The following is a 10,113-nucleotide window of genomic DNA, read 5'->3' as shown; positions in this document are numbered from 1 at the left end:
AATATAATCCCTCCCTCATCTTCCAATTTTGCTTTTCTCCCATTCATTCTCCAAATCACTTTTCAGTAAGTTGTTTTATTTCAATGCAAATGTGATTATGGTAATGTCTTCTTTAAAATAGTTTAATGACTATTTATCATTTACAGGACAGGTACAAAGTTTTATCTTTCTCTAAAGAAAATCTAATTATGTTACTCCTTGCTTGAAAGCCTACAATGACTGTTCATCAACTTCTTTATAAACTCTAATCCCCTCAATTCAGCATGATAGGCCTTTTAAAATTTGACTCCTGTTCATCCTCTGCTTAATCTTATAAGCAAGTTGAGGGCAGGGATTTTTCTGCTTTGTTCACATGGGATCTTAAGAACATCAATGTCTGGTTTAAATTAATTTAAAAATGGGTAACTGGATGTCTGGATGAATGAACTCTATCTCCTTGCTTTTTACAGCACCTAACACAGAGTGAATACAAATTCTGGCTGACTTTATGAAATAGGAAGACTCCTTCTTAGGAGTGTGTTCTTCAGTTTTCTGTTTGAATACATGAAAGGCTAAGGGCACTGGTTTTTTTCTCTCTCAGTTTCAATCTAGTAATTCCACACACTGAGGGATTGTCTTTGTGTTCACTTTTATTGGTTGTATGATCTAAATTGGTTAACAGATAATTATTTAAGCAAGACATGGAAATGAGTTGTAGTGTCTTTGCCTCCTATGCCCTTGGCTATAAGTATGAATATGTGCTGCTTATGTATTTTTGCACACTTAAGACAAGGTCAGGTTTATTGCCTCTAAACCTTTGAAATCATGTCATGAGTTAAGTAATCTGTGCAATAAAAATCAGAACTGAGATTCACCTCACTTTCATACTCTATTAAACGGTTTATAGTAGCACAAAACTCCATCATCATTATATTTTTTTTCGTCAACTCCATGTTTTACTGGGCACAAAGTGTTATATGGTGCAATATTGCAAATGAATACATTATTAAGGAAAGGACAATTATGAAGAAAGAAGCAGGTGTTGCCGTCACACTTAATGCCTAAGGAGTTATAGGTCTGCTGGCAAGAAAGGGCCTACGGCTCAAATACTATGTGTATCTGACAATAGCTGTCTGCTTCTGCAATGAGTCAATCTGTTGAAGTATGCACATTGCTTTAACTAACATGTAAGGTAAAAATAGTGGATTTAAAGAGAGGCTGCTGTTCTTAATAAATACATCCTATCACTTTCCAAAATGTGTTTTTTCCTAGTCACACAGTAATCTGAAAGCAATGACTACCATTTTTTTTTCTCAAATAATATAATCTTTTGTTAAAAAACAATGACAAGAGCTGCTCAATAAACTTCAAATTTCAGGTCCCTGAGAATAGGAAGGTAAATTCACCGCATTATATTAAAACACATTATAAATGGCGCTTTGTAATAATATTCTCAGTAGCCAACAGTGAAAATCAATTCCACAAAAGAAATGCAAAACCTTTCTTGTATAACTTAAGGATTAATCATTTGTGGTTTATCTGGCATAGGGGTATAACTTACAACCGGAGCAAATAGCTCCATTCAATTTTCAGAGCAGTGGTGGTTCAGCTGGCTACAAGGGCAGAATCTCAGCAGGCAATTAATTGACAATCCGTGGAATTAAAAAGCGTTGTGCTTTCACAGATTTACAATCTAGTAAAATAAGGAAAGTTTTAGAGGTACAAAATATTTTATTGAATAAAACTTGTTTATGAAGATGCATGTCTGTAGAGACAAATACATGCAAAAAATATATATGTTTTTCATTTCAAGGAAATGAGCCACATGGAGTAAAAGACTTAAAAAAAGGAATAATTATATAAAATGTTTACTTATAAACAGTTGATACAACTTCCATCACTTAAATTTCTTTGCTTTGGCATTAAAATTTTGGCATATTTTCATACTTTTTTCTTTTTTTAAAGAATAAAAAAGGAAAGAAAAAAATATTGTGTTATACAAATATGATTGGGTGAATGAATGTCAACGAATAAAATAGTATCCCGAAATTTTGAGTGTTATAAGGATTCAAAATTTTGATAGAAAATACTCATGCATTAAGGCTAACTTTTGATTCAAATCCACCAAAAATAGTAATGTATAATATACAGTGTGTTCTTGTGGAATTATATTTTTTTCTAAATGTCTTTTTACTGGGCAAGTGTTTACACATGAGTTAAGAGTGTAAAGAGTGGGCTGTCTTCTTTGTATCGCCATAACTTAATAGAGTACAAATTAATAAATATTTGTTAAATTGACAAATGGATGGATAAAAGAGAGGTAAACTCTTTTAGTAAAAATATTCTGAGAATAAATATTATATTTCCAAAATTGTATTCAAATACTCGATGTTCCCCAACATCCCCATTTTATAGTGGCCATTTGTTGAAAGCACTTTTTACTGAAGTGTTAATTCATCATTTTGAATTACAGTGAATCTCACTTGGGAAAGTTATAGTCATAACTGTTATTTTCACTCCCACTTTAGTTCTCGAGTTTTATTTTATAGTTATTTTCTATTCAATCGTTGCCTGGTCTTTGACCCTTCATATACACTTCACCAGCATTTCTCCAGAGAGCACAGGCATATTAAAATATACTTAGCTTATTTTGCAATATTGCTGGCAAACTATCTCATTTAAAGGAGGAATGTGCAGGAATGTCTAAAGTTTTACATGGGATTTTTTCTTATTTTAATATTAACTTGATGGAGGAATGCCATCTCAGGGTATACACAGTTTACCTAAGCTTAATCTGGTCACAATGTATCCCCTGTTCTTAAGACCCTCACTTTTGGGCAACTAAAATGACAAATTCTGTAGTCTCTCTTTCCTAATGTTTGCTGTATCTCCATGATGACTTTTGACCTCTGAATATACTCCTCTGAATCACTGACCTTATGACATTTATTTCTCTTAGTAGCCCAGATAAATTTTTACCTTGCAATAAATATCATTATCCTTCTGAGTAACACTGCCAACTGAGTAGGTATATGTAACCATCAGTTCATATAAGTTTGCACTTTATCTTAATTTGATAAGTATGTCAAATGTTACATAAAATATGTTACATAATATTACATGTATTATTTGTTGCACTGTGGAATTTTATTACACAAATATTTTATTCTAGTAATTTTAATAAAATTAAATATTTATGTGTATTTTTATGGTTTATAAAGTTTTAGTATGTATGAAGTTATTCTATTTTTATAATATTTTGAAGAATTGAAGGCACACGTTATCACCATCTAAAGAACTGAGTTTTGAACCGGCTTTGTAGTTTTCTGATTTATCATGTAAGCAGTAGCTTTAACATTTTAACTTACTATTTCTGAAGGTTTATCTCACTTCTTTACCACTGCACCACACTGCAGTATTTTTGATGGCTGAAAATGATAGAAGGTGAGATCATGATACAGATTATTGTTAATTTTTGCCTACCTAGATTGTAATGGTGAAAAACCTGGATTTGAATGAAATTTTATTACTAGGTGAAAGAGTGTTAAGATTTTTTTCCCTAGAAAATATTAGTACTGTTAGCTATATTAGGTATGATAGACTAATTGGAAATTACAGTGGAAATGAAAAATTCTCTAAAAGGGCAGACATGAGCTGGCAAAAGAAAGAATAAACAAACTTGAAGATAGATGATCAGAACATATACAACAGAGAATTGAAAGAAAAAAAAAGAATGCAGGAAAATTAATAATACATCAGAGACATTTAGGACATCGTTGAAAGTATCAAAACATGCCTAATGTGAGTACCAGAAGTAAAGAAGGAAGAGAAAAAAGCATAAAAATTGTTCAAAGAAATAATGGCTGAAAACATCACATATGATTAAAAACATTGATTTTTACATTCATGAAACTCAAAAGATCCCAAGTAGGATAAATTTTAGAAGATCCATAACTAGTCATAAACATAGTCAAAATGTTGAAAGCTAATGACAAAGAGAAAATCTTAAAAGCAGCAAGAGGAAACAACTCATCATATATAAGAGAATACCTATAAGATTAACCATTGATTTCTCATCAGAAACAATAGAGGCCAGAAGGTGGTGGGATAACCTATTCAAGGTTCTTTAAAAAAAGAGCTGTCAATTAAGAATCCTATACACAGCAAAACTATCTCAAAATGAAGGCAAGTGTGAAATAAACAGAGAATTTGTTGCTAGTGGACATGCCTTACAAGAAACACTAAAGGAAGTTATTCAGGCTGAAGGCAAGCATCACCAAACAGTTATTCTAATTGGTCTAAATTTTGCCATAAAGGTAATTTTGTAGCAAAAAGACAGTGTGACTACATATTTCTTCTCCTTTCTAGTCTTTATTGATTTTTAAAAATAATACCATAAACAATATCTATGAAATAAAATTGTTAGCCCTATAGCATATAGGCACATATCTTCTTTGACAATAACAGCACAAATTAGCGGAGGGAGGAGTAAGCTCTTGTGTAGCAAAGAATTGACATCAGATATTAACTCTACTCCACAGTAAAAGATGAAGAATACCAGAAATGGTAAATAAGAAGGTAAATTAAAAAAAAAAACAGTTATAAATATGTTTTTCTTTTTTTATCTTAGTTCCTTCAGGAGACTTAAAATTATATAAAGCCATGATTATAACACTATATTGTTGGATTAGTAACATATATAGATGTAACATATTTGACAATAATAGCACAAAGGAAGTGAAGGAAACTATAGTGAAACAAATTGTCTATATTTCACTGAAATTGTATGTATAAATCTGAGGTAGATTTTGATAAATTGAGATATATTCTATAATTCATAGATCCACCACTAAGAAAACAACTCTAAAAACATATAGTTAAAAAGAAGATAATGTATATTTGGTTAATACTCGTTCAGGTGCTACATTTGACCTAGGGTATAGTTCAATGACTGGATAACATGGCTAGTCATCCACCAAAATTCCTTTTCCATTTTTACAGTATATAAAATTAGAGCTGAGAAATAGCTTAAGCTGAGGAGTCTATTTTTCAGCTTCCCTTTTCTGTTAGGTATGGCCATATGACTAATTTTTGTCAATGGACTATACACAAAAAGCTCTAATCTCTCTTTTTTTTTAAGTTTATGTATTTATTTTGAGAGAGAGAGTGGGTGTGAGGCAGAGAGAGGGGGAGAGAGAGAGAATCCCGAGTAGGTTCCACACTGTCAGCACGGAGTCCCACAGGGGGCTCGAACCCACAAGCCTCAAAATCTTGACCTGAACTGAAATCAAAGAGTTGGATGATTAACTGACTGAGCCACCCCAAAAGCCCTAGTCTCTTAAGAAGTAGACAAAATTCCTCCATGTTCTACCCTTCTGCTGACTGAATACAGAGGTCCAACAAGCTTTAGGGGTTGGTAAAGTCATCAAATGAGAACTATCATAAATTTCCAAATCCCTATCCAGAGGAGAGCTTCCCACATCCTGTAACACCTATCCTTAACTCATATGTAAATGACAAATACAATTCTACTATATTGGAACTATCCATATTTTTGTGTTTCTGTCTTTTTTATAACAGTTTAGCGGCCCTAATTGACACCATTCCAGACTATAGTCTCAATAGATCCTATTCAATGGCAAGGAGGTTCTCTTCCAAAAGAAAACGAGAATTTAATTTTTTAAGGAAAAAGAATGCTGGCTATGTGGGTGCCTACATTCTAGACATTTAAATACTGTGCTAAGTAATTTGTATATATTTTACACATAATTACAGGCAGTTTTATTGAAAGTATTTGCATATATCATCATATACCAATTCTATAAGGTGATTATTATCATCTCATTTGTTGAGAAGAGAAGGAAGCTAAAAATAGCTAAGTATATTGGATATTTGTGTTTTAACCAAAATCTATTTAGTTGCAAAAACACTTTAACCACTCCTTCACCCACTATAAACTAAATTGCTCTGGGTAATTTGTAAGATTCTGGTTTTAGTGTTAACTGCCTCTAAAAGTAATTGTTTTTGATATTTTATTTTACTCATTCCATACAATACCTTTCAAAAGACAACTTTAATTATCTAAATAATTAAAACGCCACTGGTTCTGGCAATTCATTTTTTCCAATACATTTAATTCTTTCTCTAAAACCTATCCATTTTATTAAAAACCAGCTATTAAGACTAAAAACTTGGGGGATAATATTTTCTTTGAATTTCCTTGGCAGGGTTTCATTCAATTTGAGGTATCAGAAATTATACTTTGTGCCAAGATATATATGAAAATATTGGTCCCCCTAAGCTTCTTGTTGTAGGTTAACTCATACTCTATGATCCCAGAAATGCAACGCTGTGACCTGGGCCAGACCAAATTATAAGAATCATGATGGTTGCCTACCTAAATTACCACCAATATGTCTGTCTTTTTTGTTTGTTTTTTTTGTTTGTTTTTGAGAGACACAAAGTGTGTGTGGGAGTAGGTGAGGGGCAGAGAGAGGGAGAGAGAAAATCCCAAGTGTACTGTGTGGGGGTGGGGGCTTGATCCCACCAAGATATCAAGACTTGAGCCCATATCAAGAGTCAGACACTTGGGGGAGTCAGCTGCTAGGGGCACCTGGGTGGCTCAGTCAGTTAAGTGCCAGATATTGGCTCAGGTCATGATCTCACAGTTCATGAGTTCAAGCCCTGCATGGGGCTCACTGCTGTGAGCTCAGAACCCTCTTTTGATCTTCTGTCCTCCTTTCTCTGTGTCTGCCTCTCCTCCCCCTAAAATAAATAAACATTAAAAAAAAGTCATCCGTTCAACTGACTGAGCTATCCAGATGTGCCCCAGATGTCTGTCTTTTAAATATACTTAGTCCTTTTCATCATGGAAGAAAAATTTACAGGTCATCTGTGACTCCTCACTTCATCTTATGCGCCATGCATAACCCCACAGTAAACCCTGTTGATTCCACTTTAAGAGTATGATCAGCACCTGACCACTTTCCCCCTCCTACACTGAGGGCACTCCCAGAGGAGCCCCTTTCACCCTTCCCTCTGATGACTGCAGAAGCCTCTGACTGCTGCCCTGCTCCACCCCTGTCCTTCTGATGTTTATTCTCAACATTGCAGTCAGAGCTGTCCTTTCAAACTATGAACCAAAACAATTCCATCTTCCCCACAAATCCTACCCATGTCTCTTGCTAATTCACTCACGATGTAATTGAAAATTCTGAAATAGCTTTATTGGCCCTACATAATTATCCCCACCTTCTCATTTCCTGTTAGTCTCCTCCTTGCTTCCAAAAAACCATGCTGTTCAAACACTTGAAATGACCCCTTCCTGCCTTAGATCCTTCCCACTGTCACTGCCTTTGCTTTACTTTCCCCAGTAATCCATAATGCTTGCCCTTTCAGCTTTGTGTAGAATTCAACCTCCATTCAAGGGACTCCTTCTGTTCTGAAACACCTAATCCTGCTCTGTGTTTTTTTTTTTTTTTTTCTTCTATAAGAACTCCTACTGTTATATAATTTACTTAAAATAAATTATAATAAATAAAATTATTTTATATTTATCCTTATACATAATTTTACATATTAAAAATATATAACTTATATATGTGATATATATTTACACACATAAATGTTATAAAATATAAGCTCCACAAGGACAGAGGTATTTGTTTGCTTGCTTATTTATTATTTATCTCTCTCTCTCTATTTATTTATGCTTTTCAAGGAACATTTAATAACAAGGTAGATAACATATACTTATCTAATATGGTACTTTTATATCACTGAAGCTAAAGCAAATTATCCTGTTCATTGGGTAAAAATGGACTGCTTAATGTGTGGACACTGCAGTGCAATTTTAAAAAATTCTGTAATTGTATTTTCAAAACTTCAGAATTTGAGCGTCAGTGTTCTCTCTTTTTTTCATATGAGAAAAGAAAATTCCCTTGAAAATCATATGAAGCTTGGACAAAAATTGCATAGCTTTATTCTTAGGATCACTCTGTAGAGTCTTCATGATTCAAAAGACACAAGGGAATCTTCAATTCAGCTTTTAGAGAAGACATTCCACCTCACATGATCTCATCAACCAGGAGAATGTTGCTGGCAATCAAAGTGCTGGAGTGAAGAAGCTGTTTCTTTACACAATAGTTATCCCATATTCCTACTTCTGCCGCTACCATTGGCTCACCTGTGTTCAAGTCCACACCCACAAGTTGACCTGATTCTGAATGTTCTGCTTGAACTTTACCTAGTGTTTCCTGAAGGTCACAACCAGCATTCTGAGCAAGAACCTCAGAAAAAATGAGCAATGAATCAGCAAATACTTGAACTCCAAGTTGGGTGCTGCCTTATACACTAGGCTTATATTTAATCAAGGCTTCTACCAATGCCATGTTCATTGTACCAGCACCTGGAACTACACAGCCGTAATCAGTAGCATTTTTAACAGCTGTCAAGCCATCTCTTATTGCATCTTTGATTTGAGTGAATTTTGCTTATTTGGTCCATTGACCACTAAAATGACAGGGTGAGGATGGTTACATTGATCAATAAAGGTGAATTTCTCTTCTCCCAATGCATACTCATAGACAAGTCCTGCATGTCCCAAACAAACAGTATTTAGGTCATCAAAAGAATTCCACTGCAAGCAAGGGTCAACCTTTCCATATTTCTTCTTTTAGCTCTACAGAGAGCTACTATGCCTTCTTTTGTTAGAGCATCTAAGGGAATGAGGTCAATTCCCTTTTGGTTAACAACAAATCTTTTATCTGAATCACTGCAGACTTTCTTTTTCAGTTCTATTATTTTATAACTCTATCTTCAATGAGTTTTCTTTCAGTATTTACAAGTTTCTTTCTCTCATGTGCACTCTTGTAAAATAAAGCCAGAATTTACTTCCATTTTTTCATATTCTAATGACACATTGCATGTAAGGACATATGCATCTTTTTTTTTTTTTTTCACATCAGGATGCCATGCCCCAAGGTTCAAACAAGACCTCTGATTAAGCTTGTATCAGTTTCAAAATAATGTTTCATCTCCATGATCTCAACAACAGAGAGATCAGTTGGTTCATCTTGTTTTTTAATGGTGAAAATGCAGTCCACTACAGCCTCTGTTAAGACATTAGCAAGGTCAGCATGCACTTTAGTACCAGGAGATGTTCTAGCCACATCTATAAATGTTTCCCTGTCCATTTCTTTGTTTACTTTGGCTTGTTCTAAAAACTGAAGTGCCTTTCCTTTGCAGCTTCAAATCCTTCTGTTATTCTGGGATAAAGACCTTCAGAAATGCAGAGGGCCTGTTTCAGCAACTTGTTAATGATTAGGTCATTGGAAGTGGTGTCATCACCAGTTATGTCATCCTGGGCTGTTGCTACTTTGCCTTATAAGGCGGCTGTTGGGTGTTGAATTTGTATTTCATGAAGCATCACATTACCATATTTAGTAAATTTAATGTCTCTGGTACCAGAAATAAGCATCTCCACGGCTCACTTAGGCTCCAAGTTGGTCCTCAGCAAATCCTGACCCTCAGACCACACTGATGTTGACTGTCAGTACTGCCTGAGCTTGGGCCACCTCAGCCTCAGGATTCAGGATGTTTACATCCACCATAGCTAACCAGCACAGGAAGAGCTGTTTCTTTTCTTTTTTTTTTTTTTGAAAATAGTGCCTAAAACAGAATTTACTCTTAATACGTATTTGATAAAGAATGGATCTGGTCATTTAATTAAATAGGAAGTGTTTGCTCTCAAGTGGTATTGGAAGGCTTAATGTCATTTTTTTGAAATTGCTTTTGACTTGTTTGAAGAAGACTCTATAATAGTATTTTAATATAGCAGTATCTCATTATAACAATGGGAGATATTGACCATATATTAACCACTTGGAGTGATTAATTAAACACTTTAATCTGAACATTTGTGGTCCTGAAAGTTTTTAGTCTTTCATGGGGAAAAAAAGGAAACTAACTTTACTAAAATGCTTTAAATTTACTATAATTGAATGGTAAGCATTTATACACACATTATTATATATTCTTATAAAAATTTTGTGATATAGATTTTTAAAATTAATTTTTGAATGCACTTTACTTAAGGACACATAGCTGAAGTCTTCATGAAGCTTCTAAACTACT

At 34.0% G+C, this 10,113-nt stretch overlaps 1 pseudogene; it reads right to left on the bottom strand.

Moving 5' to 3' along the window:
- Positions 1-7,970: 7,970 nt before the first annotated feature.
- LOC122225938 lies at positions 7,971-9,566 on the bottom strand (annotated as a pseudogene).
- Between the last annotated feature and the right edge of the window lie 547 nt (positions 9,567-10,113).

Source organism: Panthera leo, chromosome C1, assembly GCF_018350215.1.
Source record: "Panthera leo isolate Ple1 chromosome C1, P.leo_Ple1_pat1.1, whole genome shotgun sequence".
In the NCBI taxonomy this organism is placed as follows: domain Eukaryota; kingdom Metazoa; phylum Chordata; class Mammalia; order Carnivora; family Felidae; genus Panthera; species Panthera leo.
The sequence above is the reverse complement of the archived record's forward strand: the minus strand, read 5'-3'. Positions and strand labels throughout refer to the sequence as shown.